Source organism: Falco biarmicus, chromosome 2, assembly GCF_023638135.1.
Source record: "Falco biarmicus isolate bFalBia1 chromosome 2, bFalBia1.pri, whole genome shotgun sequence".
Lineage (NCBI taxonomy): Eukaryota > Metazoa > Chordata > Aves > Falconiformes > Falconidae > Falco > Falco biarmicus.
In genome coordinates, this window is record NC_079289.1 from 121,827,108 (window position 1) to 121,853,901 (window position 26,794).

A 26,794-nucleotide genomic window follows, 5' to 3' on the forward strand; every position below is an offset into this window, starting at 1 on the left:
TTTGTGTGTTTTATTGTACTTGAGTGCAATGAATTTACTTATTTGGGGGTAACGTCTGTAGGTATGAAGATGAATGGTGATTAAAATGTTTGCATTTCATTAAAAAGACAGGCATCTCTTAGCTGCATTGCACATATTTACTCCTGAGTGTAGCCTGAAAAAGATATTTATGCTTTAGTGGGAAAATTCCAGCCAGTCCTTTTCACTGTGACTGGGTAGACTTACTCAGAGCATGGTACTTGTGTGTATGGATGATCCTGCTGTGTCCCCCTTGTAAGTTTCTGAGGAAGTTCAGATTTGGGTTCTTATTCAGAAAACTTCCAAATCTGTTTAATAGCGCAATACCTACATACCGCCCTTCCAAAATGGTTTCAGAGATAATGAGGTGTCTTGTTTGAATATACCAATGGACAGACCAGGATAATACTTTATTAAAGTTCCCTAGAATAGGAAATAATCAAATCCACACAAAAAAAATAACCTGTGCTTTAGCTAAAATCAGACTGTTCAGTTGCTTGGCCAATGCTTTTGGGAACTAAGATTTTGTATCATTTTTCTCAAAAGTGTTGTGCCAATGTGGATAATTTGAATTACATAAAAGCTCATCCAGGTGACCTTGATATGCAGAAGATGGAGTTGACTTCATCTTCAGCTACAAACTCACCATTTCTGCTGGGAGTCTTTAAAAAGACAGGACAACTGCAGGTGCAAGGTATTGTCTTAGAGCAGGCTGTGGAGGATGTTGTATCCAGGTAAGATTTGTGGGGGGGAGTCAAGGAAGTAGATCTGTGAAAGGTAGCTAGGACTTGAAATGTGCACACATTCTTTTTTACATATATGTGTGTGCGTACAAGCATACAGATGCTTAGAGTGGAACCTACTGTTTCTGTGTTTAACTTGGTTAATTTTTTTTCTCTCCTTCCCTTTGCAATTGGTTTGGGTTTTTGGGGTTTTTTTGTGGGTTTTTCCTCCTCGCACATCTTCCCCTTCACCTGCACACACCTTATTTCTCTGTTCTATCTCTGTGAAAACTGCCTGCATTTTTGTCCTCCCACATGAAACACTTGCTGTAGACTATAAACAGCAAAGGGTTTCTCAAAAGCTGGTAATCAAAAATTCATTCTTATGGTCCAGTTCTGTTCTGGAGTTGCTAGGCACACAGCTTTAGATAGTGTTGGTGCTAAGTTTATTGGCAGTCTGGGGGCAGGCTAGAGCAGTGAGTAGGGAATGCAAATCTTCCTGTTTATGTCTGTGTTTACATCTGTGGATGGCCAAAGCATGTACTTTTAGTTCCTTAATTAATTCTCTGTTATACAAAAGTGCATATCTGTGACCTTCTGCAAAACAGCTTTATCAAAGAGCATCAGCTGAGTGTGTAATGACCTGACTTCCTTCTCTTGTATTGTTACAATTTAGTGAAGGACAGGGTACAGTACTGTTCCAAGCCCTGTTAAGGAACTATATCATTAAAAATCCACGTTTTGGATTACTATACCATGAAAAGCTTCTTTATATCTGGGACAATGAATAGAGTTGCTGAGAAGCCTTCCTTTACTGTGTTTTTTACAGTGTATTTCAGTATCTGTAGGTGGAATCCTGGCACTGGTGAACTTCACTGAAGGAGGGGGGGGAAAAAAAGAAAAAGCCTTTGGGTAGGCACATATGCCTGTCTCATTCTCCATTGCTCCCTGAAAATTAATTTGGTTTCCTTAGTTACTAGACATAGTTGTTCAGAATTGGTGCATTTGCAAGTATTGTGACGGCAAAAGAAACTGTGGATTTGTAGAAATTAGAGACCAGTTGAGAACCTTATTTAGATTGTTTGATGCATCCCCTGACAATGTGGGGCTGCTCCCTGCAGCCTGCTTGCAGTGGCTTTCATCTGCTCCCTCTGCTTATATTTTTGTATTGTGATTTGTGCCCACGTTCTCTTAGGATTTTACTTGCAAAAAATAGAAGCTGGAAAGATGGAATATTGTAGCAGGCAGGGAAAAGACAGGACAAATAAGCTAAAAGACTTTGAGGCTGTTGGTTAGACTTAAACTATGTAATTCTGTCCATGACTTCCGTTGTTAAACTACTTCTCTTTCCTTTTTCTTCGGTGGCAATTCATAGCAGCAGTTCCAGTGTCCTTAAACCCATAGCCTATCCATTGCACCATTTGAACCCTTCCTTTAGCCATTTTGTATCTAAGATAAATAAAGGAAATAAGAACTTGGGCCTCAGTTCAGCAAAGCACTTTAAAACATTGTCCTGTGTATTTGTGTTGAAAAAGGAAAGTACTTCAACGTAAGCGTGATTTTAATGATATATTGAAATGCTTGCCTGAATCAGGCTCTTGGTCACATTTACTTCATTTAGGTATTGTTGAAGCTCAGGCTTTTGAAATTCTCCCTGGTGTCTAAATCTTTAGGTTACTTTAATATTCCAAAAATAGCCATCTACAGAAGTACAAATACTGTTAAAGCTTTTATTAGCATTTTACATTACTTAAAACTGTTTGGATTTTTTGGAGGTGGTCTGCTTAAGCTTTGCAAATGATACTGGAGAACTGAAACACATGCAAGATGGATAATTTGAATTTTAATGGCTTGCATGAATGTGATCTGATGTTTAATGTTTTAATAACTCATGTGACTTCAAGGATTTTTCTCCAACGTATGCTCCGCCTTGTCTCTGAAGGCTATGGGAGTTCTGACATTAACTCAGTAGAAGGCGGCTCACTGTAATTATTTCTTGGATTGATAGAATCCTTCAAAAATTTTTGGTCCAGTTTGTCTTGATTGATGTTCTCTTAGATTTCATCAGTAAAGAGTGTTTTAGTGTTTTATATCCTAATGCATAGATTAATTTCTGAATATTACAAAGAGAAATATGGAGGCTATTACTGCTAAGTGACAGTTGAAATGCACTGACAACTGATAAATTGCATGTGGAAGGCAGGGGGGAGAAGCAGAGAAAAGTTCTAAAGGAAACATTCTTTAGATTCATGTGTCTTTTACTATGTACCATGAACAGAAAGAGATTAATATCTTCATTACTGTGTTTTTTAAATTTTTTTGGCAGCAGGAAGAAATATTTTCCCAAACACTCCTATTGTTTGCAGATTCCATTATTCTTTCTTTTTTGGCAAATACAAATAAAATTCCTAGCCAAATATTAGAGATAATTAGATCCCTTTTTGTTGGGCGCCGCCTTGAGAAGTTGATGACTACATCTCTTAACTACTAATGACTTCTCTCCTAAGGAGAACTGGCAAGTGCTCCATATCAGCTTGTGAGATGGTTTCCTCTTGTATAAGAGGAATAATAAGATAATGTTTTATGAAAAAGACATTTTTCGCATGGTAGAGCTTACTATGAACAAAGGTTAATAAAATCTAATATGTATGCCTTCCCCTAGTCTATATAAACCATATATAGCCAAGTAATCTTGTCTCCATAATGAAATGAGATAATGTACTTTAGTCTATGAAAACTCTGCACAATATACTGTATTTTAAGAAGCAGGTTGGGCTTGGAGGTTTGTTTTGGTTGTGGTATTCTGCACTGAGTTTTTTTTAATTATATATACTACCACCACCAGCCCCAGTCCACCCCCAAGTATGCCTGTCTAGTTGGGCTGTTTATTTCTGGAAGCATGACAGTCATTTCAGTATTATTGGAATAGCACAAGTGAGTTGTAATCATGTGGAGACTGTTGCGGTGAGGTTCCTTGGGAGGTACTAAGTTCTGTGTCTGTGAACAGGCTTGGAAGTAGAACATATTTTAAATGTCTGTCTTTAGTCATTAGACCTCAGGAAAAAATATGTGACACTCTGATTAGTTTCCTACTTTCCTTCATCCCTCTCCTTTGAAATTCAGTAAAAGCAAGATTCTTCTTGTAGAACCTCAGTGAAATGGTGTGACTGACGCATTTTGAGCTTCAGGTCTGACTCCACATGAATCCCTCCCTATCTTAGATCTTTTGTACATGTTAACCTCAGCCATGAATCCATTTTGTTCGAAGTGATCAGACCTCTTTCTGCGCAGTTTAAGTCTTGTTTGAATAATAAACACACAGGTTTGAGTGAAGTTAACTTTTTGCATAGACGTGGATTGAACATGGTGTCAGTGGAGGATGCTCCTTTCAAAGTTTTGATGTGCATGAGGTGAAGAAGTAGATGAAGTTGTTGCTGACCGTATCACTGACCATATCTTCCCTTCTGCTTTTCCGTTCGCATCTGTTGTCTCTTCACTTGTTGCTGGGTGGTGCTGTTCCACCAATGCCTTGGAGTGCAAAGCCCAGCACGCAGGAGGAGGGATTTGATATTCGGCGCATTTCTTAGTAGGTTGCAAATTTTACAGGAGTCACTTGAGGCTATGGTGTTCTTTAGGAACGCAAGCTTGTGGCGCACACACTTAGGTGAATTCAGACTTGTATGCAGCTAAGGAACTGTTAGGAGGCTTGTTGGAGCTGTTTATACCATATGTAGAATAGTGCAAAGTTGTCATACTCTTTTTAGTGATTAAGTAGAGAGAGTCCAGGATCAAAATGTATTGTGAGTCTTACATTTCATTGTTACCACTCTCCCGAGTAGGCTTCTCTTGTTTCCTACTGCTTGACCCAGTGAAAATACAGCTGTTAAAGAGGGCTTGTCTGAAAGGTTGTAAAAGAATGACTATGGATGCTGAGGAAGGCAAACTTTGCAAGGAGAGAAAATATTTTTTTGTTGGCCTGCGTGCAGTAGCTGAGTAAAACACAAACATCCTCTTGGGCCCACAGGCCTCTAGATGCTGGCATTTATGTTATGAAACCTACATAACAAGAGACATTTTTTTCTGCATTGATAAATTTTTCCCTCTTAGGATTCCTGCTAAACCCCACATTTTTAAAAGGCTTTCCTTATTCTCTGTGATGGCAGTAGCCATACACTAGTCCCTGTTTAAAGCACAGTACTTCAGGTTATTGGTGATTTTGATACCTGTTGAAGGAATCTGTATTGAAATAATGCAGAGGCAAGTGTGTCCTATACGGGCGGGTTTATATTGTGGATTCCTAGCAATGTAATATTACTTGTAAAACTTTGATTCCTTTGGGATTCAGAATTGTTGAGCTATCTGATGGATTCATAGTTCAGAAATGTGACTGGGTTGTGTGGTTCAATTCTGTAGTCTGGAAAAGTGTTTACAGAATTTCTTGATCTCCTAATGTGTAGTCATATGTAGTTCTTTGTGTTAGTCTTGCCCACAGCAGGTACTGTTCAAGGAGTCTCTTGGGCTTGGGGAAATGTATTTAGCAGACTCGGATTCTCTGTAGCTCTAGTCTGCAACAAAAATTTCACAAAACCCTTGAGTGAGAAAGGAGAACAAATACAAAAGGGTATTAATTTGACTTTTTTATGGCAGCCTGCATGACACATGTCTGCATTAAAAACTGTTACCTTAAACTCAGCAATACTAAAGTTGTGTCGTTATCTGGGAATACTTTTATTGATCTCAGGTCTCTGGATGTTATGTCAACAGGATTTACTAAGAAAGTCTTTCAGGAGATGAATTAAATGCTCAAATAACCTACAGATTGGTTTATGCTTGAAAATTGTACTCAAGCACAAAGAAGTGATTTAAGGAAATTTTCTTGCAGCACCTAAAGGAAAGACAAAATTTCCTTTTTAGTCCCTAAAATCCTATGTTCTTCAGTCTTCCCTGCAACCTTCCCCAGTGCTCTATGGTCTGCTTTATTTTGTGGGATTTTTTTAGTTGAGTACTTTTATTTTTAATCTGTTTTGTTCAGCTACCTATTTTTAGCTGTAAGGATGAAGTTTCTGTGCCTTTTAATGTTGTTTCCCCTTGGTAACTTAGTTGAAAGCATTCTGACAGAGCATTGTTTCTGGCTTCTGTTTGCTCTGGCTAGTGAACTCAGAAGCCGATAATATGAAGATTAATATTAATTAGATGACAGTTTACAGTCCATGAAAAAAATTGTGTGTGATCATGATGAACTGTGTAGACTTCATTAAATGTGGAGATGTGGATTCTTTCTTTTAGTGATGCAATTTCGTGTAAGAGAACTCTGAAGTGGCTTCTTTTGCTACGAAATCTCATGGGATGTTTGATAAATGTTAATGATTTACCTTATAAGCAGACTGTGTTATTATTCAATAAAAAATTAAACAAGCTGATTTCTTAAATGGGGTTATAATTTCAAGTTGTTCCCTTGCATATCTTTTTAACATAGCTGTTTTTTCCTAGCAAGGATAGTACAATAAAATACAGACCTTGGTACTCTTGGGTGACTCTACAGAGTTTAAGCATGGTAAGTTTGTTAATCTTCGGGTTGCTCCCCATGTGTCCCCTCTATCCCATCCCCAATAAATATGTAACTGTATGTATAAGTAAATATTTGTGCATAACTCTAGCCAGTAGCAAGGGCAAAGGGAGAAAAGCAATTCTAGTTATTGTAATATAGTACTTGGGATGCTCCTTGCAGCCTTTTTGTGAAAAATGGCAATGCTTGTTATTGACTTTAACTTTTTAAGTGATACATAAAGAAGTGTGGCAAACGTGATGAAGTATAACAGAGTCCTAGAACTAGAAGTTGCAAAATAGTATTTTCTGAATTGCTAAGGTATGTTGTGTTGGTTAACCAAGACCCAGTTGTGTGTGACCTCTTAGAACTTGATTCAAGTTGGCTTTTCCTATTCCAAGATGTCTGTGTTTTAGGATATGTGAAGTTTTTTTTTTTGTTCTTTGATGGATTTTTGGTTTACCCTCTCTTTCTGGTTTTATTTGTTTTTATTTCAGAATCTCTATAGTAGACAAGCAGAGGCTATTCTCACATAAAACCAATCAGTCCTCCTTGATACTGCTGCTGAGTAAAGAGGAGCATACATGGATCCAACTCTACCAAAATAGGAATCATTTTGCTAGAAGCCTAAGGTGTGTCCAGAGTGACATAAGGTTGTACAGAGCTTGACAAGAATAAACACTCTGTTTGAGAGTTATAACATGTCTTTGACCTTGTGGCTTGGGAACGTAGGTGGAGCCTGAACTTGTAGCTATCTGTGTATTATCTAAATCAATGGAAGTAGAGCTCAAAAGATGTTGCTATGTATAGTTTGCTCAGTGGTCAGTGTGATTGGTGGTTACTTGGAGCATTCCTGATGGGGATAGGTATCCCTGGAGCAGAAACACTCACAGCTGAGAGGCCTGTGGAAACACATACCAGGTGATTTGCTGGAGGAGAGCAGGGTATGAGTGGGAGTGAATTCTGAAATGCCTCCAGACCTTTTGGGAATTGCTCTGAAAAGTTTGCATATGCAAATGTACACGAAGGAGTTGTGGATACTTCTGAGCTTTTTCAGATGATGGTTCCAAAGGATCTTCTCTGTTTTAGGTATTTCTCAAAAGCGGGAAAGCTGCCCATTTTGGGTAGTGAATTCCTTTCTACAGGCTTCAGGGAGTAGCATTAGTATCTGAAGCAGGCAAAAGGGAGATGGGAAATCATGTTTAGCAAGTATAGTAATTTGTTTCTTTTCAGAACCGCAGGGGAACAGGTGAAGGTGTTTTTGTTTTTTTTTTCTTGAACTACTTCACAAGGTAATTAACAAATCTTTTCTGTTCTCTTGTGTTAGTCTGTGCTAGTCTCTTGATTTTTAAGTTCATCCAGGAGCCAAAAGCAGTAACAGAGGCTAACGTTTGTCAGGTGAGGTTCCAGTTTGCCTTTGCCATGTTGAAAGAAGAAAACTTGGATTACTAAACGGTGGAGGGAGGACTGTGTGAAGATGCCAATGTCCAGTTGCCAGTGGAGTGACTGGAAAGGAATGATTAAAGTGCCATTTTTAGCATTTGTACTGGAATGCAGGGAGGCTTATGATTGCACTTCTGTTCCCTGAGGGAGGTCAATGGGAAAGGGAGGAGGTCCAGAATCAGGCAGTAGTCCACACAGTTTTGAATGCATACTTTTTACTTTGGCATTAATTTGAGTTTAGAAAGGGAAACGTCTGTGTCTTGCATTTCTGCATGGAGTTATCTTAGGACTCTTCAAATAGGGCCAATTTATTGCTGTCAGTTTCATGGCATTGAGGATGGTGAAAATGGTCACATCTTTCACAATGAAGAAAAATGCCCACTTTGTTTTCCAGTAGAGCTTTGGGCTTGATTTGTTTGTCTGTCTTAATTCTTCTGACCCTGACATTGTTCTGTCTCTCAAATATTCATAGTAACCTCTTCAGTGAGAGTGATTTTGCTGAGATGATAATCAAATTTTGTTGTTCTGTGGTGTGATTCTTCTGGTGACTATTTGAACATTTTACTTTCAGAAAGGTTTTTTTTCCTCTTTTAAAAAACACTTGGTCATTGACCTGGAATAATGCTGTATTTAAAGCCCCATGAAGTCACAGTCCTTTTAAAAACTGTGTGTGTGTGCACGTGGTCTTTGGACATTTATAGGCTATTAATGTTTCTACTTTGAACAGAATGTACTGGGTATTGTGTTCAGTTGCAGCATTTGAATGTGAATCCCCAGTTAAACATGTTCATAACTCTTAAGCTACAGGTGTATTGCTACAGGTTGGATTTCCACATACAAATTCTCTTAAGAATTGCACATATCTTGCATGTGTTGACTGCTGCCTGTTGGGTATATGCATTGCTTGAAGTTTTCTAGAATACATTTTTCATGTTGTTAGTCATAAATACAAGTTGGGAGAGGGTTTTTATTCTGTTTTTTGAGAACCTGTTAACTTCAGAAAAAGGTGGGTTGTTCTGGGTGTGTTTTTGTGTGACTAGTTTTGAAGACAGTTGGGATTCTGTTTTTCATGTCAGAAAGTTTGTAAGAGCTACAGAGCAAACAAACCAGAAAGGGGGAGACAGCTCTCCAGCAGCTGAATGGTTCAGACTGAAATGTGCTCAGGCTTTTGAATTGTGGGCATGCTCAGGTGTTTTGTTACTTCCAAAGTAACATTACATCATCTTATTTGCAAAGTCAGTACTACAGTTGTCTTTACATCTAAAAGAGCTCTCAAGTGGGATATCAAATACACACATTACATAACCAGAACAAAGTATTTATTGGTTGATTATACCCTTAGGGTGGGATGCTGAATGGTAGTTGCATATGGAAGGTGTAATCTTGCAAAATTAACCATTTCCTAACCTTCCTGTCAACAACTGCAAAGTGAAATAATAGACTGGGGATAGGATTCACTTGGGAAGGGTGTGGCCGAAGAAAATAAGATTTTAAATTGGTTAAGAGTTCACCTTCTTTCTGTAAATGTACTTGAATGCATTGAAACAAACAAAAAGAACTAGAAGAGTTTTACAGATATGTTTGTAGACTGATTTGCTAAAATTTCATGTGGTGTAATTCCTGTTAATGAATTCAAAGGAGGCAGACCAATTTCCACTAAGTCTGTGGTTTTAATTTATTGGAAAGTGATCCACTTATAAATACTGGAAAGAAACTTTTTTTGGTTATGGAATATTAAATTTGTCTTTCTAAGCTAATTTAAGCACTTACTAGAGTTATTCACTTGTTAAGGACCATATGTGCAATATTATCGTTATGTATCTGGCAACTTCAATTGTCCCAGTTCAGAACCAGTCTGATTTTAACTAAGACAAGTTTTTTTGTGAGAAATGTGATATGGGTTTTGTAGTTCTCAGGCTATATGGAAGTGATACCAAAGTATGGTCTTCTATTGATTGTCATGGTATTTTGTATGATCTCAGTCTAGTTTTAATGAATCTGGACTTCATAAACCTCACCTTAAATAAGATAAATAGGTAAGTCCCTACTTTGTGGGAAATGAGACCACATTAGAAAAAGAAAAAAAAAACCAAAGCCCACCAAAATAAAAAAACCCCAACATTTAAAAGCTAGAGCTTTATGTTATGATAATCTCAGGCAATTTACTGTGTTGTCTTAACATAGTGTTTATGTGTGGCTTCAGGGTAAAATGACACCAAACTTTCAAATTAAAACCAGTAGTCAGCCTTTGGGTTTGTGTACTTTTTTTGGACTGGAAGGTGTTTTTCAGTCAAAAGACTGACTGAACCCAAATACATGGATTTTGCTTCTCTTTTCCCTCTTGCCCTGCTCCCAGAGTTAATTAGGCACCAGTGTGTCTCATCCATCAGTATTGACTTTGCTTTAGAGATATATTTGCAGAGGAGTGGTAACTTGTTGGCAACTTTTTTGTTAATGTGCCTATCTCAGTGTATCCTCAGAAATAATAAATTTCATGTGGTCATTTCATAGAATCCCCCAGTTCTTTTCCATATTAGTTCCAGATGGTCAGTGCTCCCATCAAATCTTGAAACAAGATACTGTGGACAACTGGGGCATAAGTGCATGTAATACTGAAGATCTTCAAATGGAAAGGAAGGCAAGCACTGCAAAGACTTACTTAAAACTTCATTATATATTTATCTGTCCACAGCAGGCAGTGTGGTTCTTAGGCTTTTTTTTTTCACCTTTTTTTCCCCGCTTTCATCCACAGGACAGAGCATGGATGAGTACTCATTAGGCTTAATTAATATAGTTAGTATTAAATTTTTTGATGAAATAAAATGAATGCAAGTTCCAGCTTTTATCCATTGGATGAGCAATAGGTGGTGTTTAGTATCCTACCAACTTGCTTTACTTATCAGCAGTTCTGTTTAGAAAGGTTTGGGGTGCGTATGTGTGCCATTTTCTCCCTGACAGTTACTCATGTAGGCATCTTTCTATTTCAGTTTCCAGGTGATGTTTGCACCAGTTGTGGAGCAGGCATTGGGACAAAAAGATTATTTGTTAATTTGGAGAGCTAAATATACATGTTACTGATGTATGTTTAAGCAAATGAGATTAGGGAAATGAGATTGATTCCTCCACTCCCCCGATACTGGTAGAAGAACATCAGCTGGTGGGATTTCTGTCCTTTGGCAGTGGAGCTTGCCATGTGACTTTCCTGCCTTTTGGCCTCTCTGACTTAAGCCTGAATATTCCTTTTTCAGCAAAAGGACCAAATAACTTTTGCATCCCCTCACTAACAGTGAGTCATTTGAAACTTTATGGGACCCAGTACTTTCTGCTTTACTCTGCTGACTGTTCCTTTTCTTCATATGCTTTCTGAAGAAAGTTGCAATTGAAAAACAGCTTCGTGTGTTGTGAGGCCCTTTTTGTTCGTATTAATGATGGAAGTAAGTGGTGGAGGATTTCTACCATTTTCACTTCTGAATCAGCATAAATATGAGAGTTTGAGCTATGTTCTAATTGTTTCTGTTTATCAAGAAATGTGATAACTTCTTGTTAACTTGCAGAAAAGATGAGGTTGGTATCAGTAAGGGCGGAAATTTTTAGCACTGAAGAAGAATAAGAACAACATAGCATCACTTCACTTCGGGGCCACTACTCTGAGAATTGAGGAAAAGCATTATTCTACATGAATTTCTTGGTTTCGTAGCATACCTTGGAAGTAACAAACGTAAGACCCTAGGATGACAGTCATGTTTAAAAAACATGTAAAATTAACCAAGCATGTCCAGGAAGAGTGTCACTCAATAACAAAACACAGGGTAAAAGTAAGATGTGTTGGATAGTTTCTATTCTTAGTGTGAACCCATGCCTTTAGGTAATTAACAACATCCTTACAAAATAAAAAAAAGTAATACCAGGCTTCAGGCTGTGCATCTTTATTGGTTTTATTGTGGTATTGAGAATTTAAATGGAGGCAAAAGGTGTTTCTTTGACCTCTGATTATGCAATTTAAGTAATTTTCTGGCATTGAATATATGGTGGTTTGTGGGTTTTTTTGGCTTTGAAAGCTTCTATCTGTATGTCCTCACATTAAAAAAAACACAAACTCCACACAAACTGCCTCCCCCCCCCCCCCCGAAAAAAAAAAAAGTGGTACCCCATGGCAATTTTGATGCTGATAATCAGTGCAAGAGTGTCAGTGAAGAAAACGCTGATGGTATTAGTTTTATTTGAGTTCATTTGAGTTTAATAACACTTTTTATTTAATGAAAAATACATGTTTTGGTAATTTTTCTTGTTTTTCTTGTAACTATCCAACACATCTACTTTTGCACTGTATTTGTCATTGAGTGACTCCTGGAAATACTTGGTTATTTTTAACTTGTTTTAAGAAAATAATTCTTGATGGACTACCTTCCTGTTACCCCTGTTTAATGTTAGCAAGGTTGAAAGGTAGCTGCTGGCATCCATTTAGTTGGATAGCTTTTTTCCTACTCGGTTGTTAAGAGTAATGAAGGTATTGTATCCTAATGGACTATTACTCAGCTGGATTTTCAGGGGGCCAGAGGAACTGCCCTCAGGAGCATGGGTGCCTTGGCACCGTGGGAATTTAAGTCACCAAACTGAATTGCGTTTTGTTTGTTTGTGCATCCTGTTTTTTCCCTCCATTCACAATTTACTGATTTTTTTTTTTTTAAACATCCCCCCCCTCCCCATACACACACACACACCGTTTGAAGAATTGTATGCAGGACTTTATCTTTTCTTGGTCTTCTCTTGAGCAGCAGAAGAAGAAGAGCAAGGGTAGTGTTATAGATGTTTTTTGAGGCCCACTGCTATGGAACTGTGAAGTGTGCACCCAGGCTGACCCTGGGAAGCAGGAGTTGCAGGGAGAGAGGATGCAAACCACTGGTAAACTGATCAGTGAGTTTACAAGAAAAGAATGTTGGATCACCAGTGTTGATGCTTGGGTAAGCGATTCACAAAAGAATCCTCCATCTGGAAACTGAAAGGAGAAAAAGTTTATTTAAGGTGGCCGTTAAAAAAAAAATTTAAAAATGCTTCTTTAGTACATGGTTGCAGCTATATATTTTGCAGCATGAGTCATGGATGGCTTTATAGTTCTACATGCCCTTGCATAGGAGGAATAAACTTCGGAGAAGAGGAAGTTAAGAGAAAACAGAAGTGTGAATAACTGCTAATGGTGCTCTCTCTGGCTCCATTCAGTCTGCCATTTCATCATACATGAAGGGGGTAATTCAGAGATTCCTTTCTTGGCACATAAGTGGCAACATATGTTTGAAACAGTGAGTGGAAACTGTAGGGAAAAAAAATGACAGGCATATGGCAATAGGAAGGCAAGGGAAAATTTGTTGCCCTAACGTTAGCCACATAATTGGTACACTTAACTTCTGAGGGACTGATTTATTTAAAGACAAAAATGTATGTTCCATTTATTCAGCTTTTCTTTATGTAGCTCGTATCTTGTAGTTCCTTCTTAATGTCTGTCCAAAGAGCTCTCTGAGGGAGTGGAAGGTGATGTGCGAGGTTCAGACCCTCTCTGCCAAGGAATAGAGGGAAAAATCTGGATGCAAAAACACAGATCTGCCTTCATTCATATTCTCATTTTAAAAGAGGAAAAATTGAAAGCCTACTGTATTTTAATATTCAGTTTCGTGGATTTTTTTTTGCCCTATTAAGTTAGCAAGAATGTTTATGGCTTAATGCAACTTAAGATTTACTGCTTAATGAAAAGACTAGCTGTCCTGGAAGCAGGCATCATCCAAAATCACGTTTCCAGTGTGAAATACATGCTGAAATAACCTGCTAACTCTAGTCAAAGAAGCATTTCTACCCTGCACACACATCTGTGCATAATTGTAAGCAAAATGCAGTCTCTCAAACTGTGATGTGGAGAAAACATGGGTAGCTTTTTCTATTTCCTTGGTTTATTTTGTGCCTTGACTTAAATAATCAATTTCAAGTGAGAGTGTAGTTGGAAGGTAAAAATCAAACCTGGTCCTATTAAGTCTTCTGTTGAGATAGAAAATGTGTGTTTAGGAACTTTGGCCTGCATCCGAAAACTCCTCAGTCCAGAGGATGTGGTCTCAAAAAATGTTTAGGAGGAAACCAGTCTGTATTCCTTCTGTTGGAACATGGAGGACGTCTCCTACCATGCTTGCCTTCAGAAGTGCGGCCTGTCTTCAGAAGAGTGCTGGGCCCTTCGAGAACTGTAACTCAGCGGCTGGTGGGCCATGGTGTAGCCTGGACTTGGTGGGGATCTCAGTCCTTGCTTGGAGAAGGAAAACTGACTATACGATGTTTGAATTTTGTTTGCTTTTCTCTCTGACCTCTTCTGGCTCTGGGATTTTAGGGTCTAGTGATTTAATACTTAGGTGGTAAGTCCTATGTGAGATTATAAAGAAATACTCGTTTACAAGTTGATTGCATTATGCCAGCAAATGTAGCCTGTTTTAGGGAGAAGGAGGGCAGATGCTTTACCAATCTTACTTAAATTCAGAAAGTATGCAGTGTTATTAAACTTCTAAAAATAAATAAAAAGCCACCTTTAGGGTGTTTTTTTTTTAATACCCTCAATAATTAGTGTTCTGTGTTAACAACTAATGCTCTGAAAACTTGAGAAATCTGAGGTGGTTTCTTTACCAGAGTAAATGATATCACAAATATTGTCAGCAAAAGGAATGAAAACAAATGTTATGAAAGGAAACCTATTTATGTTATTTTGGTTGTCACCTGTGTGAGTAAAAAGCCAGGAAAATGCATCTGGAATTTGTAGGAATCTGTGAAGCTGGTTAGGGTTGTTTGGGTTTTTTCCTTCTTATAAATATGGGGTGGGGGACCTGTTTTTTTCCTTTTTGTTTTTAAAGAACATAATGTACTACTTGTTTTGGAGGAAAAAAGACATTTCAGGAAAATTATTACATATACTCTATTTGGTAGCTTCTGTGTGTCTTATTTTACTGAAGTGTAAATGCATTCATTTGTCCCATAGGTTTTTTTTATAGTAAGTTGACTGTGGTGGAATCACTTCCATGTGCACAGAATCCTGTAACTAATTATGTGTGATCTAGAGTGATGCAGGTCAGAAGGGACAAGGACTTGTATCCTTGTTGTGGGGCCCAGCCTCCTAATTATGAATCAATTTTATAGAGTGCATTTAAAGAAATTTGGTCCATCTGCTGTTCTGTTTGAGTTTCAGAGTGAGTAATCAATGAGGAGTGACTACATTTTGTATTATAAAGCTTTCTTTCAGCCAATATGATTTTTTCCTTGAATTGGCCATCACACCAGCATAAAATGCTGTGTGTTTGATTTGACAAATGTTTGTCCTGTCTGAAATAGAGCTTTTTGCTTCAGTATGTTGGTTAAAACTTAGCAACTAGTATCCACTGTCAGGTGGCAGAAGAGACTTGGTGCACCCCTCTTACACCAATGTATTCCAGCACCAGGAACCTGTAGTTACAAGATGCAACATTTTTATAGCATGAGAAACTGCAAGTGGTTTGTACAGCCTTTGTAAGCAACAGGGTTGCAGCAAGTCTGTGTGTCATGATTGGCGGGCTTCCTGCTGGGTAGGGAGCGAAGGCAGTCATTTCTTGTGTAGTGCCAACAAACTTTTCAGCACACGTAAACTACTCCTCCCCCCCCCCCCCCCCCCCCCCCCCCGTTTCTTTTGTGTCCAGCTGTAACTCTTGCTGGTCTGTGTTATTTCAATCCCCATATAGTGAAAGCTGGGTGAGGGCCAGCTGCTGCTGCTCCCTGACTGAAGGCTGAAGGCTGTGCTTTTATGCCACCAGGAATCTTACGTGTTCCTAATAAAGTGACAAATCCTTCACTAGATCAGCAGAGCTTCAGGAACTTGTTCTCACCAGGAGATCTGCCAGTTGGTTGCCCTATGAACAGTTGCTCTTTTGTGTGACCTATTGGCTGCTTAAAACATGTCTTTGGAGCTTTTAAAGAAGCTTCATGCAGGTGTGTAGCTCTGACTTCTGAAAACATGCCCAATTTCTGCCTACTTTGTAGAGAATTCAGATAGACAGTCTGTTCAAGTATCAGTGGAGTGATGCTCGTGTTCAAGTTTGTGAATACGTTGTTTTGGAGAAAATTTTGGCCAAGTGTGTCCTTAGAATGAATTCAGGAGCTGGTTTGGGTATTTGTTGCAAGAGTTGTATGTTGGGGTGGGGGAAAGAGGCTTGCTGTTTTCCGAGGCTTTCTGAATGCTGTTTTCAGCAGACTGCTTTATTTGTAAACTGAGCTAGTGGTGCTGACAAAATTGGTATCTTCTTCCTGGATTTAACTTGTATTGTCTGTTTTGCCATCAGGACATTGGGAGATCTTGGTTTACCTTTGACTTCTCAGCACTAAAATTGTGGGGCGTTGATCAGAGGTGTAGCTGTCTGCTTCACTTACAGACCTGCGGATCTGAAATCCCATTAAATTTGCTGCCCAGAATTTGAAAGGGAGCAATATCTTTATGCATCTCTCCCAACCTTCATTAACAAAACCTTAGTTTTGTTCTTAGTTCACTTGATGCATCTTTCTGCAAGACACAGGAAAATGTCTAAAGATCTAACATATTGTAAGGATGACCATCAACGATGCAGCTGGTTCTAAAAACCGTGGCATGAGTAATCAGTGTTGACCTTCCTGCTGTCTGTCATACCTGGGCTGTTACACAGCAGTGGGTATGAACCATTTTGAGGACAGTTATAAAGTGACATTGGTTTGAATATCACAGTCATGTTTGGGTTCAACCTACCTTTTCTAATGCTGAGAAGATGAGATGTTCTCTCAGCTGAGACTTCTAACAGGGGTAGATATCAAGTTCTTAACAATGTAGAATTCTTTAAATCCCATCAGCCAGAGTAATTGTAGTTGTTTTTTCAGGATTTAATATAGGTTGTGTTGATTTGCTGTACTAGGATGAATTTCTTCCCTGGGTCATGAGGATCAGTTTTCTTGTTTACTTCCCCATCCTGCCCGGATTGCTGCTGCTGTTTTAGATGCTTTTCTATGTTGAAATTTTGCCTAGACATGATTAAGAACTGCACAGTCTGAAGGGCTGTCTGGATAAACTAGAGAGACAACAAATCTAATGCTTTTGGGGCTTTACTGCAAATCATAATTTGCAGTTTGTAAATATTCTAAGAGGAGGATGCAACATGATTAGAGTAAAGGTCCTATATAAATATTAGGTTTTTAAGGTCTAGAGTGTCTTCAAATGCTAATTTATGCAGTTTCCTTTTTAGGAGAATGCTTGCATGTTTTTAAAAGATGTAAACGCCTAGGATGCTAGCTAGTTAGTGTGGAGAAATTAAAGTGCATAGAAATAGCTTTACTTGTAGACTAATGAATTAACTGTTTCAACGATGTAAATGGATGACAGTAACTGAAACCTAAACTCACCTTTCGATATTATGGTCACCAGATCAGGAATTTTACATTTCTGGTTGATTCTTTCCCCTGCCCAGGAATAGGCATTGCAAACTCCATTCCCTTTGCTCCCTTCCCGTTCCAGGAATCCAAAACATTCTAATTTCACTTTTTTATATTTGTTTATGTGTATTTAGGGCATGAATAACAGCCACTGCCATTTCATAGTGACTTGGCAGTAGAGAATAAGAAGATGGCCTAAACTAAGTTTAGTAAAGTTCACTTTAATATTTCCTAGTTTATTGCAGATAGAGATTTTTCTGGCCTTTTCAGAATGTTACTAAAGAAAATGAAGAAGGGGCTGCAAAATGTACTTTTGTTTTTGAGAGAAATTCAACACATTGCTGTGTGCAACTCATTTTATGAGGCTGCAGCTTTTCTTATTTGACAGATATCCTTGGAGGTGAATTTTTTTTTGGTTGTGCTTGAGTAAGATCTCCTGTTTATCAAACAGCCAAAGTGTAAAGGTTTCAAGTTGTGCCATTTTTTACTCACTTCAGTAACCTGCAGCAGTTCAAGGTGTTGCAGCAGGAAAAACCCCACAAACCAGTGGTGGGAAGTGTAGCATAAACTTTTCTATGTGTAATCCTTTGTGGTTTTTTGTTGATGCTGCCAAACAGAAGACAATCTATGAGCATAAAGCTTAGCCAAATCTAATCTAGTTTGCTTGGAAAAGAAGAAAAATGGCAAAATCACAGAACAGATTCTTAAAAGATATTTTTGATGAGAAACAACAGGTCAAACTTTCTTGTATTCTTTGCAAGGGATAAGCAGTTTTAGGTTTAGTGTTACTGTGTTTTTATGTTAATAGAGGCTGTCTTTCTTGATAGTGGGAGATAAACTAAAGAGCAGCTCCTGAAGAGCCTTCAGTCTCCACTTGTGATGCATTGTGCATGATGCATTTGATTGTGTCCTCTCTTAATGTATGAAACAAGAAATCCTGCAGAGAGTAGATGAGTGAATGTATAAATGTGTACAGAAATTTTACTGAATACAAACAGTTCAGTTCAAAGATGGAATGCAATAAAGAACATCAGATGTGCAAAACTTATCAAATAAAATGTATCTTAACATACATAGGTGCAAAAATATGAGCATGTATATGTGTATATATATGGACCTATGTACATCTAATACATTCATGTCAAAATCCCAAAAATATGGTGAAGAGAGAAGATCATTTTAGCTCAGGTCAAAACAATGTGCTTTAGTAATTTCTCCATCCCTGGAGAGCTTATTAAATGCTAAACAAAATGTCTCAGAATGTAACTGATGGAGTGCTTTAAATTACTCACTTTCATTTGGCTCTTGGCCAGCCGCTCATTGCAGAGGGCTATGGCAAACGAAACCTGTGATTTACACTGGCACTGATAATACAGTTTATTCTGCTAGCTTCTCAACTCGGAGTTTTTATATAGTAAACATTCAAACAAAGCTCAGTTTCTTAATGTAAACACATTTTGTAACTGTAAACATAGCCAAACAGTTAGAAATCAAATAATGATTGTATTTTCTCCCACTTCTCATGAAAATGTCGTTATATATTTTTTACCTTTCCTTTGCTGATATATAGAGGTCTCCTAACTTGAATAATAAGAAAAGACAGCAGTAATCTAAGAACTTTTCTTCTTTCTCACATTTTTTTTAACCATGTGAGTTTTGCACCAATTTTCTAACCATTTTATGTTTTACTACCAAGCATATCATTCTAAGAACTGACAAAACTTCCACCGTACATTGCCTATCTGTTCGTCATGTTCCACTTGCTCTAAACTCAAAGTGCAGAATGAAAGTTTGTGGGCTTCTATAAAATTTGTAATTTCCACCTATTTCTGGGGGTTTACTGTATGCTTCTTTGGGGGGAGAGGTGTCCATCTGCTGAATTAATTTTCTTCCAAAAGGGTGTTTCCTCAAGAACTGAAATGTAAAGTCTGATTGTGTAAACAAGTAGAATGGTGAGAAATCTCAATGGGCAGATGCAGTAGATGTGAAACAGTTAAGCTGGGTCAGAGTCATCAGCCAACAGGGGCACATGATGGAGAAGTACAAGAACCCATGCTGCAAATGGTTGTGCTGTAAGTGGTGTAAACAGCCCTGTAAAAATTTGTCTTTCAAATTGCTTATTCAAAGAGAGCTTACAGAAAGGAGCAGTGACTGTAGCTGAGTTATCTACAAGTTATCACCTTTGGAGTGGGATTTTAGTCCATGTGGAGACACCTATCTTTAGTCACTTGAGTGGAGTTGTCACGAGTCCGTTGCCACGGACAGCACTGGGAGCTTAGGTGCATGCCTCACCGTGGAGGCATCTGAGCAGTCACTTCTAATGTCTTAATCTATAAACTGAATCACACCTTCTATGTCAAACATGGAAGAAAGTTTTACCTTTTGTTTCTGAACATAACTTTACACCTACAGTTGAAAGAGAGGGGAACATGAGTGCTAGGAGGGCAAAATTTGCTCCATGTTAAGTAAGCTTACTAAAAGATTGAGGCAACATAGCTATTATAAGGTAGTTTGGATACCTTCTTTAACAATGGGGAAACAGAAACATTATCTGAAGAGAAAATGAAGGTTAGGATTCTTTTCGGCCTGCAACCAAAAGAATACATGTTTTGCCGTAATTACTGCAAAATTAAGTACTCTTTATAAAGCTAATGACGAGAACCAAAAATGTAAATGAAATTGAATTATTTTAATAACAAGGACTGAAGTATCTGAGGACAGATGGAGCAAATAGAATGAACTTCCTTTTAAAAAAAAGAAGCTAATGCATGGTGCTTTCGTAGGAATGTGTGCTTAGTATATGCTTTATGAACTGCAGCGCATAGTTGTATGTACTCGTCTTGTGTATTTGTCCTGAATGCAATGAGAGTGAGTAAGACTTGGCACCACTAATGACTTACGTTGTTTTGTCATCATTCCATTTTATGCTCGAGGTAAGTGAGGAGTTTGTGTTAAATAAGGAACTACATTCTTCAATGTTATACAGAAAATCATGAGCTTTTCACTTATCTGCTGTCATTGTAACAGCTGAACAAACAAGATAATATGAGAAGTTTCTTAAGGAGCTAAGGTAGAGGTCTGGATGCTTACAAGACAGTGGAGTGGTGTTCAAATGGTTCAGGGTGTTGGGTTTTTTTCTGCGTCTGTAGTCTCAGGGTCATCTTGTATTGGCATCTAAGTACTCCTGTGTCCTAATTCTTGAATATATTTCAGTGTCTTAAACATTAACCATATATATGTTTTGCCTTCTCTCATTTTTTTGTGGATTCAACTGAAGAGGACTTGTGATATATTCTCTCCAGCTTTTCAAAAAATAAATGTAACTGAAGATATCTTTAGTATTTTTCTTACATATAAAAAAAACCCAAAAGGCAGTCTCTCCCTCTCTTCTTGGAGGTGGGAGAGCTCTGCTTTATGAGGAATACTTTTTAAAAGCCTAACTGTTCCAGTGAGCTCAGCATCTTCATTCCTATCCCCGTTCCTGTTATGAACTGCTACATGCCTGAATGCATTGGGAACTCTGGCTGCAGTTCTCTAAGAGAGTGAAGGCTGCATGTTGAGCTCTTTTGAAACTTTGACCCCACATACTAGTACTTATTTCTTGAAAATTTGACTAAGTATTTCTTTATAGATATTTTCAGGAGACTTATGCATGGGCTCCTATAATGTCATTCTTTGATTTTTAGAAAGAAAAGAAGGAAAAAGTGAAGATTGTGATGTTCTACAACTATCCAGCTATTCAGCTTTTGCAATAGCAAATCAAGATTCTGATTTTACTTCTTCATTTGAGTGCAGTAAGGACAGGTAGCTGTTTCCGTAAGGTTTGTAAAAACAGTATTAATTGCTAAGGCAAAAAGCTGTTTTAGTGAAACAAGTTGAATTATGGATGTTTGTTTCATGTCTGGATTTTTTTTTAGTGTCTGGTGATGTGCCTGTTACTAGCCTTTCCCATTTGTTAGGATGAACACAAAGGTTTTCTGCTATGTACTTTTATTGCAGTGAAACTGGAGTCTTGCTTATTATCCTGGACACTAAAAGATACCAGTTCTCAAGAACCCTGTAGGCATTTCATGGTTTAGACATCTTTCCTACTTTCTTGCATTTCATTAGAAATTAGCTGAGGATGAGAAAATGGGATGGTGATGGATAGGCGCACAGCGATAAGAAACTCAATTAAAACTTGGCCTTTGTAAACATCTGTTTCAAACAAATGTAAGTAACTAGTTAGACCCTTGGCTTTTGTTTTTGTGCATGTCAAAGTGCATGAAAAACGTACTTATGCTGGGAAAAAGGTAAATGAACTGCTGCGAGCTCAGTTAGTCTGGCTTCAGTGCAGATACCAGGATTAACAGGAGGATAGAAGGGCAAAGCATTACTCAGTTTAAGGACAGATGGGGAAGGAGAGCAGTCTTGGCACGTGATTCTGCTTTTCTCTTAACTGTCTGGAGTATTTAGTGTTTGCCTGATATCTGCCAGTTCTTTACTATAGTTTCTTCTAATTAGTTAGTGAATCAAAATGAATTGGTCTTGAGTTCAGCTTGAGTTATTCATAGAATCTCTTGATAAAAACTAGTGCTGCCTCCCATTTCTCTGGCTTTTTTTAAGGGAAGAATTAACCACTGGCTAATAGTTAATCACCTTCTCATGCAAGTTCTTTTAGAGCACCTGAACACCATTTAGTTCTGGTAAGGTGCTAGTAAGCTTGTTGCTTTGTGTTGTACAAATTTGACTTAAAGCTTTTTCTATTATCAGTTCAACTTCAGGTGGCTTCTCAGACTCATTTTCCGTAAAGAGTGTGCAATGTGAAAACTTCCTTGACTTCTCAAACAGTGGAATCCAGTGCTGTCAGGGAAAAATACCAATGAAAAAAACCCCAAGGTTCTTGCAAATGAACTAAATTAATTTTATGCCTCAGTGTTCAGAGGAGAAGGACATCCAGAGCAATTACGTGTTCTCCACTTCGAGTAGGATGAAGGCTTCCCAATTTTGATGGGTGGATTTTAACATACTAGCATTTCTGTTTCTTGTATGTTATCTTTGCATGTTTCCCTTTTAAGATGTCTTTATACTTAATTTATTTTAATCTATTGTTAAATCCCTTAGTTGGCTTTGGGGAGAGGATTTTGGTTGCTTTCAATTTGCTGGTACACATTTACATGGAATCTGCTTTGTTGGTGGTGTTAAATCGTTTGTGGTGCCTTCAAGGGGTATACTCTTATAGATGCTCCGTTTAATTAAGTTTCCATTGCCTTTCTGTGTTTATCTCACTGAAAGCTAGATAGAATAGTTGGGTTTTGTTTTCTTCCCTCTTACCTTAAACAGGCTGAATTTGAGAACTTGCTCATCTCTGGCTTTTCAGTATTTACAGTGTGGACTAGTTCATGACTTTAGTAGGAACAAAACCAATAACTTGCTCCTACTATTGAAATTTATGTTTAGATGCTTTACAGAAAGTTGAGTATTTAAATAGCTATTCTCTGTTACACTTCAGTGTGATGTTTATTTAGCATGTAAAAATAACTGCAGATCCCCCTTTCTACCTCTCGTTGCTATGTGGGAAGTGTCATTATTTTGGATTGATGGTCATACTCTAGCATGTACATGATTATCTCTTTATGTATGAGCCTCAGCTCACAGAAAGTCTGGATATGCTTTCCAGACTGAAATACACTTCTCTTATTTCACACTCCCCACTTTCCTGCTTTCCTTCTTTTGTTACAGCTGTACAGCTCCTACATCAGCATAATTAGTTCTCTCATTCTGATTTAAATACTTTATCAATAGTGTAAGCATATTACTCTGAATGTTTTCTTCTCACACACTTTGAGAAACACATTCTGCCCATGTCCATATTTAAAACTAGACAGTCTGGTTTTTGTGCTGGATTCTTGGACTTGCATTTGTAGAGGAGCCCTTGCACCCTTGTTCTCTGGCTGTCTTTTGAAAGGCTATTTGGTTAGACAGAGCTTTGCTATTTCCTGTCAAACTTCATTAACTGCTTTAATGCTTTATTTCCAAATATACAGAATTTTAATGATTGCATCCCTAATTGACGTGTCATCCTGAACTGTGCATGCCTTTGCACCTGCCAACTTTCTGCAAAGTTAAAACAGTTTTCATCTTCATTTTAAGCTTAAGTACCAGCAGCCTGTTTTTGTTTTATTTTAGGTAGAGTCTGTGCATCCTATTCCAAAAGTCTTTCCACAGTATAATAGAACTGAACCCTTTCTTCCTGCATAGTTTTCTCAACTACTTACTGGAATGCTACTTCACTGCCTGAACCTGGGCTTTGGTACTAGGACCGTTTCAAAGATGTAGCCATGGAGAGTCTTGTAGTCAGATGGCTAAAAAACCTAATTTTGTTTCCAAGGACTTTACAGATTACTTTGTATGTTGTTGTGTTTTTGTGAACCTCTTGGTCTCAGTTTTCTCCAAGAAATGCTGTGGGTGCCTCCTGGGTATCATAAACCCAACTACCTTTGCATTTAATAATCAGGATACCCAAGGGCGAGGTTGTGTATACTGAGACTCAGATCTTTGCATACGTAAGCGTTAATGAAATGCTGGCAGTGAAATCTGAAATTACATGAAATCAGCTCCATTTTAAGATAAGTTATAGCCAAGAAATGTAGACTAGAGTAATCTTAAAATTTGAAGATGCTTATAAGCATGTATGGAAAACAGTCTGATATATAAATCATGTAAAATAAATGTTTTATTTTATGCAACTAGTAAAAGCTCTGTTTGGAATGCCTGCTTCTCTTTCTTTGCATTGGAATGCCTTCTTTTCTTTCTTTGCATCTGAAGTTAATACAGAGCTAAGGAAGATGGGGATTCATAGAGGTCAGGATCTTGAATCTGTAACGTACATTCCTTTAATAAAACTCTGTTGAGTTACACATTGTGCTGTTGGATGTTCACTGTTGCAAAAAATGATGCTTTCCAAAATGGTATTTTAAACCTCCTTACCCTTTGGTAAACTGAGGGCCTAGGAAGCTAAATCAGCTTAGTATTCGTGCCCTTCTATAGGTTCAGTACTGTATGTTTCAATCATACTTTACTGCTAGGCCAAATACTACACTCAGGGAGACCTAAAGTATGCACAGATGATAATAGTCCTCACTGTCTTTTCAAGAGAGTTGAACTGTATAAACTGGGTTTATTCATTGCTTCTTCAGTCAGAGCTACAGTGTTGGCTGTTGCATTGTGTTCAGAGACCATGAGAAAACTGGTTTTGAACCAAAGATGATCTGTATAGGGCTGATACTTCAATAAGAGTTGGGGATGATTAGCAATTAATAACGTGGATTTATGGATATGGTGCTATTACAATGGTGAAGCTTTGATGAGCATGTTTACAAGGTCCTTTGAGTTTTAATGTGGTGGTTTTCATTAAGTTTATTTATAATCTGTAGTTTTTATTGGCTATACTTAAATCTAGTCTATAAGGATTTTAAAGGTTTATAGCAAACTTAGAGATATAAAAAGTTAAGCAACTTTATCCAGTGAGTGTGTTTATCCAAATATGTCATCAAACTTCTCAGTTTCCTTTTTAGAAGGCCAGTTAGGGACAGACTGACTCATTCTCCTGTCTGACAGAACACAAAGACATCCAGAGTTTAGCTGGCAAGACCATTGAAAAAAAGGGAGAATTCTAGGATTTCAGGGAGTGTGTCCTGGTTCTCAGCTCCCCAGTTGGATGCAAGATAAAATTTTCAAATGAGAAACATGTGAAATCTTGCCTAAACATTTGAATAAACGATGTCCCAATTTCCTGATGACTTAAATGCAAATTGCAGGATCTGGGCTTTCCTAAAAGTCATTTTAGTAGTCATAATTTTGTACATCATAATAAGGTTTACAGTGCTAAAAAAATTCGATAATCCTAAAATTCTTAGCATACAAATCAAATTGAAGGGAGAGGAGGGTGCATGATCTCCATTTCTGCTAGGTTTTATTTCCTTTTCCACAGGATTGTCTGGTTTTGCTCAGGTTTTTTTCCAGATTATGAGCAGGAAGGAGGCTAGCATAGCATGTAAGGAAGTACAAGTAATGGTAAATTATAAAATAAAATTTTATAAAATATTTTATATTTTATAAAATAAAATAAAATAAAGGTAAAATTAAAGAAATGGTAACAATTATGACTGACTGGAATGGAAGGATAGTTCAAGAAAAACAGTTTTGTTACCTGTACCCTGATAATGTCTGTGGGGCATGTCTCATTCCCCAGTGACTTGAAGATACTGTGAATCAAAGTATGGAGACTAATGAATTTCCCACTACTGTGTAAGAGACAAGACTCTGGTTTTAAAACTGAAGTGCTGTGTTCAAGTTGCACATTTTTAATGAGCTTTCATAATTTCAAGCAAAATGTGTAACTCAAAAGGTATTGGCAAGTGAGGCATTGTTCCACTGAGCAGTTGTAGTCATTTTCTTTCGCAGTGCCATAACCTGCTGCTGTCTCTGCTGAAGCTGCTAAGAGGGTCTTGGGCAGAGAATTAGAGCAGACCTGTGCAAGGTGTATCTTGTCAAGCTCATATGCATATTTGAAGACAAAACCGTGTTTCTGGATTCAGTAAGTTTCACCACTTCTCCAGCACTCTTGGCAAAGGTAGAGTCTGGGAGAGGGTAACTGATGCCAGGCCAGATTTGGCAGACATAAATCAGTTAGCTGTCTGGGTATTTTCAGTGTTATTGTCTCTTTGGCACTTTTAATTTCTGGTTTTGGGGGGAATAAAACTTTTCTATGGCAAAATACTTCTCTCCCCTTTCAGTAGCCTGATTACAATGACCCCATCACAACTGTTTGAGGGTTTTTTCTGCTTGAAAATTAAGCTTTTGGTGATGAAGTGACAGTTTGAGAGCCTTTAGTGCTGTTGTCAGTATGTCTGTACAAACTCTAGCTTTTACCAGTTTGTTCCCCGGCACAAACTTTTCAGTGGGAGAGTGAGAGGACTGGTTAAGTCTGCCTGCCTGCTCAGTCTTCGGAGTTCCTTCAGATTGCATGTTGCAGGGGCTGCTGTCGGGTTTTTATAGCAAGGAGTGCACAGTGGAGACCTGCCATGGAAGGGGAGCGGGCAGTTCTCCGTTCAGAATCGTCCTTAAACAGCACACCTTGCTGCAGCCCACTCATACTTTCGTCTTAGGGTTTTATATGCTACGCATCTCAGCTGGGCCTGAGTCTGTGACCAAAGTGGGTGCCTTAGGGTTCTTTTTCAGTGTTAGCACAGTATCTAGATACTTTTCAGTAGAGTAAATATCCTATCAGGAAGGGCTATATTGAGTTTTTAAGGAGAATTAACTATTGAAAGACTAGAAAGGTATAATTTTATTTATGACAATGCAACTTTTATAGACTGGTTCTACAGGGGTTGAGACCTTTCTGTATTTTGGACATTCAAAATGGGAAGTAAAATTGGCGACAGTATGTTTGGAGAACAACCCTCTGTTGCCAGGGGTGAGAGTAGAGCATCTAATGTTTTTTTCTTCTACTTCCTATTATTCCCATTTACTACTCTGAGCCATCCATCTGTCTGGCTGCCCTCCGCCCCGAGTTGGAAACAGAAATTTATAAATGAAAGTTCACATGTCCCTTCTGACTTCTTAGTTTATGTCT

The 26,794-nt window shown here is 38.0% G+C and overlaps 1 protein-coding gene across 1 annotated transcript in view; it reads left to right on the forward strand.

The window, feature by feature from the left end:
- CMSS1 (cms1 ribosomal small subunit homolog) overlaps positions 1-26,794 on the forward strand; it is a 236,720-nt gene that overhangs the window by 37,096 nt on the left and 172,830 nt on the right. The window lies entirely within an intron of this gene.